Below are 10933 nucleotides of genomic sequence, written 5' to 3' on the forward strand. Positions count from 1 at the left end.
TCACATGGGGGGGGGGGGGGGGGGAAGTTTTGTGTGGTTGTATGTAGCGTGTGGAAGGAAAAAGGCCCTTTTGCCAACCCCACCTAGGGTATGGGCACTGATGATGCAGAGGAAAATACATTCCCCCCCAGCGCCCACAGCGTCCCCAGCGGGAATCAAACCCAGGACCTTCCAGAGCTGTGAGGCGCTACTGACTGTGCCACTGTGTCCCCTTCATCATCATCATCCCTTCTTTCTCTCTCTCCTATCTGCTTCTGTCATGTTCCAGTATTTATCATCTAATAAAGTAGAATGGCATACAGTAGCTAATAGGAATTCAGACTACAACCCAGTGAACCAAGCCACTGTGCCAACAACACAATTCAAAAGTCAACAAGAGTATAACAAACCAAACAAACCAATGGCTCTTTGAAATTTGACACATCAGTCACCATCTCCCAAAGAACAAAATCTCTGTGTCGTGATATCTCACATTATTACCCCATTAGATACACTTCATTTACAGTTTGGCAAACACAGGACAGCTCCAGTTCACTGAGGCTGATACTTTGACTTAAGATTAAGATCAAGTATTTATTCACGGTGGCTGGCTGTGGCTGTAACAAGTATTTATAATGGCTTTATATGCTTTAATTATGTCTGTTATGTCTGTCTGTTATCTCCCAAAACTAACAATGGCTCTATTTGTATTATACCACTCACTGAATTGTATGTGAAACTAAATTGAACTGCTATTGAAATATGTATTGTTTAGGGTAGTCTATAGTATAATATAAGTGTTTCTTTTTCCCCTGAATCATGTTAAATGTGACCACAACAGGACGGACTGAACTGAATGTTTTGGATTTCTGTCAACACCAAGCCAAATGCTCTTCCATGCAATGGAAAAACACAGTGGGAATGTGAAACATGCTCAGAACTTGTCAGAAGTGTGGAAAGTCTGTTCATGCCATGTAACAACAGATAACTACAGAGTTCCAAGATGAGTGAGACACAAGATAGGGGCAGGGAAAATAAAACACAGCATAATGCCATACTGTGTCCTTGGGGTTACAATTCCCTTTTGGAGAGGAATTTCCTGCATTCTACTACGACAAGATTTCTCTCCGTTCACACATGTGTCACAATGTGCAGAGAACATGGCGCATCAGCTCACTAAAGCGTAAACGTGGATCTGCACACAATGTATGTAGTATAATAAATTGTATGCTTGCACTGTACATTCCACCCAGATCTTTCCTCAAATGGGCAGTCATGTTTATGCAGTTGCCATGGCAAGGGATGTCCTTTATCGAGGGAGCAACAGAGGTGTCACATGATTCACATAACCCTTACAGGAGACAGGCCTGGCTCTCTCAGCCTGCTCAAATACCATCTTTGCTCTCGACTGGGTTCTGGGTAACAGTTGACACTGTGACAATTCCTAAGATAATGACTTTAACTCAGACTATAGATAAAGATTAAATTAAACTAAAGAAATTAAATATTACTATCCCTCATTGTTGCTATTACAGCTGCATTGTATATTTGTTATGTCACAAGGCCCGTCTGACATTGGTTGCATTCGCAAATACGCACAGGGTAATGGAGTGCTCTCTTGTCCTTTGTCAATTCAGAGTGGTCTGTGTCATGAGTGCTGTGTACAGAGACTGATTTTGTTTTGTTTTGTTTTATTTACCTGCCCCGAAGCAAGGTATGGCTCCCCCATATCTTGCAAGTATGATCGAACCCTACAAACCCTCCCGCGCACTCAGATCAGCCAACGCAGGAAAGCTGGAAGTACCCTCACTAAAAACGCCTGGGACAACGCTCCACACGTCCCAAACTCTTCTCCCTTCTGGCTCCAAAACTGTGGAATGCACTTCCCATTGCAGTCAGAAATGCAGCATCACTCCCAATCTTCCGCCGTAGTCTGAAAACCCACCTTTTCAGACTCCATCATGGCACTATAATTGCATTGTATGTAGTCATAGCACGTCATAGTACATATGTATAGCATAGTAGTATAGATGTATAGTTTATATGTATAGTTTCATTATATAGATATTCCACTGTTACTTTCTTAGCTTACACATGTTTCATGATAAATGTTTTTATGTGATGTATTCCCATGCTTTTTTGTTCTTGCTTAATGTAAATCGCTCTGGATTAAGAGCGTCTGCTAAATGCCTAAATTGTAAATTGTAAAGATTTTAGTTAAAAATGTTCGCTCTGAAAGAATATATAGACTATTCAAAGATTTGCGCCACATTTACACGATTTTTCAAAAATAGCAAGCTCATAGAGCTTGTAGATCTGCTATTTTTCAATAGCTAAAGTATAACATATTGCTTAAAACACCAAAAGGGGTTCCCAACTTCCCGCCCCAAAATGGGTTAATATGTGAATATCCTATAGATAAAGTTATAAGAAAATAAATTTTCAACTACGAAGTTCAAGGTTACTGGGTCATTCAGTACAAAATTCAATTCCACAAATCGATAACAAAAGGTGTCTCAAACATGACTACTGTGTGTCAAAGGTCTCATCAGAAAATAGGTCTCAAAATTAAAAGGTTTTTCCTTGGCCTCTAGGGAGTGCGCATACAAAGTTGCACACAGATCGGTGTAGTTATAGGTAAAAACGGGAATTGGCCTGTTATAGCGCCACCATGATGCTGATTTGAAGAAAAAAAATTAAGTGGCATTTTGTCCTCAGCCTATTATGAATGTGCATGTATAATTTCACGGAAATTGCACGCTGTGATTTGTGGCATTTTGTTCGAAACGGACCAATCCTGCAAGCTTTGGAAGGCAATCTTAGCCAATCGGGATGGAAGATGGGAAATGGGACAGATCCGTGTTGATCACATGACTATAGAGATAGTGCATACTGTTTTGCGTGATGTATGGTTAAAATGTGTACCAGTAGCCTAATGTAATGGAATGTGTTTAGCATAAATCGGCCTCATGGTGGCGCTATAACAGGCCGTTCTGAAGAATTTAGGGCAGAGGTTAGTCGTTGGCATGCAGTATGTGTACAGAGTTTAGCATCTGCAGGGCCAACGGTGCCAGAGATTAGCTGTACACAGACGGACGGACACACACGCAGACGGACGGACACGCGGACGGACGGAGTGTAAAACATACTCTCTCTCCATGTCTTCGGCCTGGTGGAGACAATAAAGCAAAGTAGATGGACTCACCTATAGCTGACAGTTAGTTGGTGTGTCCTCACTCCTCAAACAAGCACAGCACAGGCCCATGATGGAAATGGTGCACAGTGTCACTGCACAGTAGGAGTCAGGCACATAGAAAGTAGTCTGCAGGTGAAAAAGAGTCACAAAGCCTTTCAAAAACACTACCACAATCACTTTATTAAAGGTATTAATTTGACACCATACAATTAAAGGATTCTAATGACGTACTTAGATGCACATATTTTTCTATTATTAGCCTGTATAAAGAAAATTATACTAGCTTAATTACTAGTAGGCCTACTACTACTATACTAAGGTGACAAACAAAACAAAAAACTTACCTTCAACATCTTGAATGTACAGTGTCTCTGCATTATCTGTGCTTTTTGGCATAATCTTGCCAGCCTGGTGGACAAATATTCACAAATTATGTATATTCTGTCTACTCACTCTTTCCCCCAAAAGGCTGAATCAAAAGCCCACACACCCACAGGTGGGCAAAACAACCTGGACATGAGGCTATCTTTAGGCGCATATATACTAATTATATTTAAAATATATAGGCCCATATCTGCTGCTATATCTACGGTTATAAGTTGTAGTCTTGTCCTTTATAGAGTCAAGAAAACGATGTCATAAGTCATAACGTGTATAATTGAGCAGAAAGGTTGACGTGAAGTGGTTAAACTTTACACGGGGTTTACAACTAATGAAAGAAAGAGAGATGAAAGAGAAGAGAAGAAAGAGATAGGAACATATTTTAATTAGCTTAGCTATGTGATGCTAATTAACGCAGGCTATAATAATATGTAACGGGACAAGCTTGTTAATATAGATTATTTAGCAATTGTATATTATCATTCATTATTTACCTGGATGAAAGTTCACCCTGCCTTCACTGCAGTACAGTACAGTACAGTACAGTACGTGCACTAGTGTTACGTTCACTCACTGCTCCATCATCAGGGTGATGGCCACATTGGCCAGCTGTGTGATGTGATGTCATGTGACATGGTGTTGCCATGTCACACACCGGTGTAGGTATAGCAGATCTTGTGCATTCTAAACTATTGTTTAGTTGTATGATAAAGGTTTAATTTGGCATAATAACAGCATGCATGAGCAGCATGCAATAACAAGTAAGACGCGCAAACGCGTGAAGCGAACGCAGCTCGTGTGTGTGTGGTTGTGTGTGTGTGTGCTACAGCTGCGCCCTGTGTGTGTGTGTGTGTGTGTGTGTGTGTGTGTGTGTGTGTGTGTGTGTGTGTGCGTGCGTGCGTGCGTGCCACAGCTGCGCCCTCTGGTGGCGGGCCGGTGGTGTAACAGCGTGACACACACACACAGCGTGACACACACACACACAGACACTCAGCCCCTGCTGTCATAGTAAGTGGCTCACTGCGTTCGCAATAACAATAATAACAAAATACATTATTAGTAGTAGTTTTTATTATTATTATTACCCTTATTATTATTATGTATTTATGTGGTCCACAACAGGGGATCAGCTCAATGGTACCCACTCTGTTGCAAACTTAAGGCTGTTACTGTATACAAGTAAGACGCGCAAACGCGTGAAGCGAACGCAGCTCGTGTGTGTGTGGTTGTGTGTGTGTGTGCTACAGTTGCGCCCTGTGTGTGTGTGTGTGTGTGTGTGTGTGTGTGTGTGTGTGTGTGTGTGTGTGTGTGTGTGTGTGTGTGTGTGTGTGTGTGTGTGTGTGTGCGTGCGTGCGTGCGTGCCACAGCTGCGCCCTCTGGTGGCGGGCCGGTGGTGTAACAGCGTGACACCACACAGCGTGACACACACACACACAGACACTCAGCCCCTGCTGTCATAGTAAGTGGCTCACTGCGTTCGCAATTATAACGAGCTGTAGTCTACTCATAAACAACGGCTATTATTGGATGCCTGCACCTACCTATATCTACCTACTTACCTGCCTACCTACCTAGTATCTACTAGTACCTACCTACCTGCCTAGTATCTACCTACCTACCTGCCTGCCTACCTACCTACCTAGTACCTACAGTACTATACCTACCCTCCTACCTACTCCTACCTACTGTACCTGCCTGCCTGCCTAGTATCTACCTAGTACCTACCTGCCTGCCTACCTACCTACTTACAGTACCTAGTACCTACATACCTACCTACCCAGTACCTACCTGCTTGCCTACCCACTACCTGCCTACCCTACCTGCGTACCTACCTACCTACCTACCTACCTACCTAGTACCTATAGTACCTACCTGCCTGCCTACCTACCACCTGCCTACCCTACCTGCGTACCTACCTAGTACCTACGTAGTACATATACTGTAAGCCTGTCTACCTGCCTACCTAGTTTTGAGATTTAACTAGTTTCCAAATATTTTATTTTCAACCCAGATTTCTTTGTCATCAGGTCTTCTCAGGCAGGTCAAAACCCAGGTAAGAAAGACTGTGAAGTCAAACCCAATTCCTTGTAATCACAAAGAATTATGATTTCTCAATTTAGGATTACAATAATTTCTGGTCTGGTCTTGGCCTTTAGATGGTCTCCAATAAAACTCCAATAAACATGTAACATGATGTATACAGACAGTACAGTATGGTCATGGTCACAGGCTTACATCAATTACTCTCTATGTTCTCCCCTGCAAACATTGGGATTACAAAACCCCAATAAATCCAGGCAGAATTTATTTTTGATGCCTCCCTGGAGCAAACTGAGGTTTACTTTTAGCTGCTGTATTCTCAAATAGATAAATATTCCCACAATGTCCCACCATAAAATATATTTATGAATGAAATCTTTTAGGTCTCTTGTGTGTTTGCTTGTTGATGATTTCTGTGTGCAAGGTATTGTATTTCATCAAAGGTTGAGTAAACATACAGTAATATAAACCACAACAATGCGATTCACATAAAAGTAAGCATAAACACTATACAACATACCATGGTATGTGGAATAAACTTGAAAAGATTTCCTCTAAAATATTTCTAAATTGAGCGCCTGCCTGGGATACATCCTTATAATCCAAAAGGACCTTTTAGTGGCCCTGTTGAATGAGACTACAGTATGTTATGTAATTGGTCTAATTTTCTATTAACAGGGTTATTGTTCACTGCTTTAGATCAATCAGGGAGCACACATGGCAAGGCTTTGTATGTGCAGGGTATTTTGATTGCTGCTAATAAAATGGGATTATCAGTCTACCGTGCACATGTAATTTCCTATAAAAGTTCCAATGCATCCATCTTTATCACTCACTCCAATGGTGCAACTCATCACACGAGAACAATTACAAACATTTTTTAAAACAACTCCCTATGATGTCTGTATATCCGCTGAAGGCACTTGGCAAGAGTAAAAGGAAACATGCACCTTTGGCATGTCATGTTTTGGGTAGGCCACATCAAATCTGGGGCTTCAACTCCCTGAAATGTGCTCCTTATTTGAGGTGCACGCTCTGCGTCTCTCGCTGGCCCCTTCTCCTCAAAACATTTGTCTTCATCTTCAGGAGGGCCTGCTGGCTCTGGATCTGCTGCCAGTTCCATACTGCGTGTTTGATGATTAAATGCGTTTTGATTTGCTGGGCCGCGTTGTAAACTTCCTGTGTGGTTGCAGCGTCAGGCCCATGTTCTACACATCGCTGCTCCCCAAAGGCCTTGTGTGAACACCATTATTATCAGGGCAAATTAGCCTGGTTAACCCGGCCCTGGTCCAGCTCACTCTTTCTTAACCCCTCATTTTTCACTATGTCTGACTCTGAACTGTAGACCGCAGCATTATGGAAGGTGAGCCGCGCCCCCCCTCCATCCACCCCCTGTCCCGGCAGATCCTAACCCATGTGAATATTAAACAGCACCGACTGCAGGAATGCCTCAGCCAAATTGGTAGCAGATGTTGTTGAGGGGGGTGAGGGGGGTCTGTTTTCTTTTTTCTTTCTGTTTTTGGGGGGGTGGGGGGGGGTCCTCAAACAGACCCGTAAAAGATTGCGAGCTTGACAAGTCCTCTGGAACAAGAAGTGAAGTCACAAAGGCAAGCTATGGCCCTGTATAGCTTTACTGAGGCCCGCTGGTGGCTGGACAAAGTGGACATTCAACTGGCCATTTAATGGTCAGTTATGAAGAGTCTCAGGAGACAAGCTGAAGAAAGTGTCTAGTTAAAGATGAAATACGGCAAAGATGAAGTCCTTTCGAGCGTTTGAGCACCCCCCCCCCAATCTCTCTCACACACACACACACACACACACACACACACACACACACACACACACACACACACACACACACACACACAGTTAGTAATGGACTCACTCACTTGGAGTACAGAATTCCTAGATTGATTGGTGGATAACCTTCTTATCACCACAAAGTAATGTGAATGGTGAAGTACTTTACTACTTTACTCAGCCCTCAACGGATTTATCCAGATAATCAAAGACATCATGTCATATATTTTTCCACACGATTTGGTCTTCGGCCTGAAGGAAGTCATACATCCTTTTACATGGCAGTGAACTCAGGATTAGATTTGGATGAATTGCATGTAAAATATAATTACAGAACTAACATGGGATTCAACAATAGAATATTGAAGTTACCTGCCTGGTCTGTGCTGACAGGAAGCAGGCCTAGGTGTCTGGGTGTCTGGGACAAGATGAATGACTAGCCCTCCAAGAAAATGATTTCGTAGTTTGTTCCAAATTCGAACCCCGCCATAGCCCGAGGCTATGACTGCCTACATAAACTGTGACACATGTGATTTCTTACTCCCAGCCCAAATTATGATAGTTTGGACTACTGGTGCTCTGGCTCCAGTAGGCTCTGGCTCTAAGTCTTCAGAGGCACAGGAAGATAAATTGGTTATATGCTCAAGTAAGTCAGCCAAAAAATCTCCTTTCAGTTGCACTAGATATAACAAAAGCATTGCATTTACAATCCCTAAAATAAGGAAGTCAAACTTATACTGTACATCCTTGCGATAAGTGCCAGTTTGGGGGACATGGTAGTTCAACAGATTAAATCACAACATTTTAATCATGATATTGTAAGCTCCCCCCTCTCTTTCTGCCACTCTCTTGTATCATGCAATCAAAAAACACACAAAAGGCCATCTCTGAAAATGCATCAAGTGGGTGGACCTAACACAGCACCTATGAATGAATGAATAATGAATTTGACATGTAACAAGATGATACTTCCCTTACACCAAAACATGAAGTTCAGATATTTACTCTATAAGTGCATGGAAGCAGGCCATTTTAATGACAAGGTGCAGCTGCTTAACATGTGAACTGAACACAAATGGGTGGCCATGACCCATGTAGGCCATCTGCCAAGAGTGCAATACTGCAAATGGCTGGGTCTGTGTAAGCCCTGGGCTGACAATAAAGTCACTGTGCTTAAAAAGATGCTAGCAACCTTTAATGGGAATGAAAGCAACAGAATGCCAATCCTGGCTGTTTTCTTGTGGTCCCCATGAGCCAAGACTTTTATCCGCTTCCATCAATTACCCCGTCTGAAGTTGATTAATTGAACACTTAGGGACAAAAGGGAAACTTTTATGAACTTTGGCCAAGACTAACTCGCTGGGTGCAGAGTTTGGTGAGTTTATCAACAGGAACGGTAAAAAAAAAAAGCCACTATTCCTCTTAGTGGTCTCTTTATCTTACGAAAAGTCAGCATTGAAGTATCTGCCAAGAAGTGAAGGTGTGAAATATTTAGCTAAATGACGGGTGAAAGAGTTGAAAAGTTTGTATGTTGGTTGGCGGTGTTTGCCACCTGCTGTGGGACATACATGCGGGGAGCGTGGGGTAAATTCAGGGCCAAGGCTGTCAGCAGTCTCGTGGTTATGCATGCCGAAATGTAGATACAAGGGCCAAAAAAAAACCTGTCAATGACATGATGAGGGCTCTGAGATTTACATGGTCACACTACCACCATCCTCCTACCATGACATGGTAGCAGTGTACGAAGGAGCTACCGGTATTTGTGTGTGCAAACTGTGCATGCGTTTGTGTGTGTATATTTGTTTCAGGAACAACAGTGGAACCTCTCTCGTCATGATAAAGTTAAATCCAGAGTATTCATGCAATGTGCATTGTTACACTCTCAGAATTCAATTAACATGCCAAATTTTCTGTGCTCCCTCCCTCCTCCCCCATGGTGGGAGCCCGAACATGACCCCTATAAAGAGAGAGGGATGCCCACTTTCCGCTACCCTCAGCCATGGCAGTCCTGCCTCAGGGGAAAGGGGGGCCCCATAATTTATTATTTGTTCCTCTCTTGTTAAGGAAATACTTTCTCAATAGCTCACTCGACTTTGTATATTTTTACAATTCTTATTTGCTGCCCTGATTCAACCCCCCACCTTTTCTCTTATTTATTTGCTTTATAAACACCACCAGCCTTACTTCCACACCGCCTTGAAGAAACCCTAAAAAATGACTTTTTCTCCTCACTGTGGACAGTGTTTATTTGCCTGGGCGATCAGGCAGGGATAAGGGTATTTTGGGGTTACCTGTGTGTAGGTGGAAAGCGGAGTTGTGTCATACAAGCTGACCTGGATACCATTACCTCAGGTCTTAATCAAATTCCTCAAGTGTAAATTGAAGATATGTTGACTGATACAATAAGCTCAGATTTCATAATTCGTGGTCTGTCGTTCTGTCACTCTTGACTTTAAGGCATTCCATCACAACGTGAGTTATGAACTCGGTTGCTCAGTGAAATAGTTTGTCTCAGCATGAGCATATACTTTTTTTTTTTTACCAATTTCCAATTACTTCTTTGTTTGTTGGTGTTTGCCAGTTCGTACGGCTTCTTCTTACCCCCTCCTCCACACGACTCATCAAGGCCAAAGGGATGAAAAGGCCAAGGCCCCTTGCTGACCACTGACCCATGACGCAGCTTTGAAACTCTCCTCCCAAATCAAATTGTCCAGCTTGAAGGAGCAGAGGTGCCAGAGTCCTGCCCCAGGCGACTCATTGTCACAGTCTGGATTTTAGGGGTTAAAAGGCATTTCTTTCAGTGTTCTTATGATGGACACTTGGACGGCAAGCAGGGGGGGGGGGGGTAGGCTTTTTCACACACTCATGAATTCAAAGAAGAATGGTGGACTGGATCTACCGAAATTATAAAATAAAGACGGTTGCAATCGGTTGCATCACCAATTCAGAGCTACCTGTATAATGTAATCCCTCATGTAGAAAAGAGAGACAGACATTTTTCAAACATTTTCAAGATTTAAGATAAAAAAAACGAAATAGCAGCTGGACGAACTCGCAGCACGGCAAAAAGTTATGTGCTGTGAGCTTGTTATATATCTGCTATTTTTTAACTAAACCACTCTTCTAAAGAGGTTCCTGAATAGCAGCTGCTACCACATATGTTGTTTATATATATATATATATATATATATATATATATATATATATATATAATATATGTATATGTGTGTGTGTGTGTGTGTGTGTGTGTGTGTGTGTGTGTGTGTGTGTGTGTGTGTGTGTGTGTGTGTGTGTGTGTGTGTGTGTGTGTGTGTGTCACCAAAAAGCTTTCCCAGTTTGAATGGGTTAAAATAGTAATGTGTATTATATTTGTGCAGCTTTGAAGACATTCCCACCACCTTTCCTCAAGAGATCGGCCTCAGAGGAAGTAAAAGAAGGAAATACAACTCTTGGGGCAAAGAAATGTGGCCCTCAGTCTTTCCCAAGGGATGAGCAGAGGAGACAGATATTTTAGCATTAACCGTGAGGGCCAAGAGA

Source organism: Protomyctophum parallelum, assembly GCF_964188405.1.
Source record: "Protomyctophum parallelum genome assembly, chromosome: 16".
Classification (NCBI taxonomy): domain Eukaryota; kingdom Metazoa; phylum Chordata; class Actinopteri; order Myctophiformes; family Myctophidae; genus Protomyctophum; species Protomyctophum parallelum.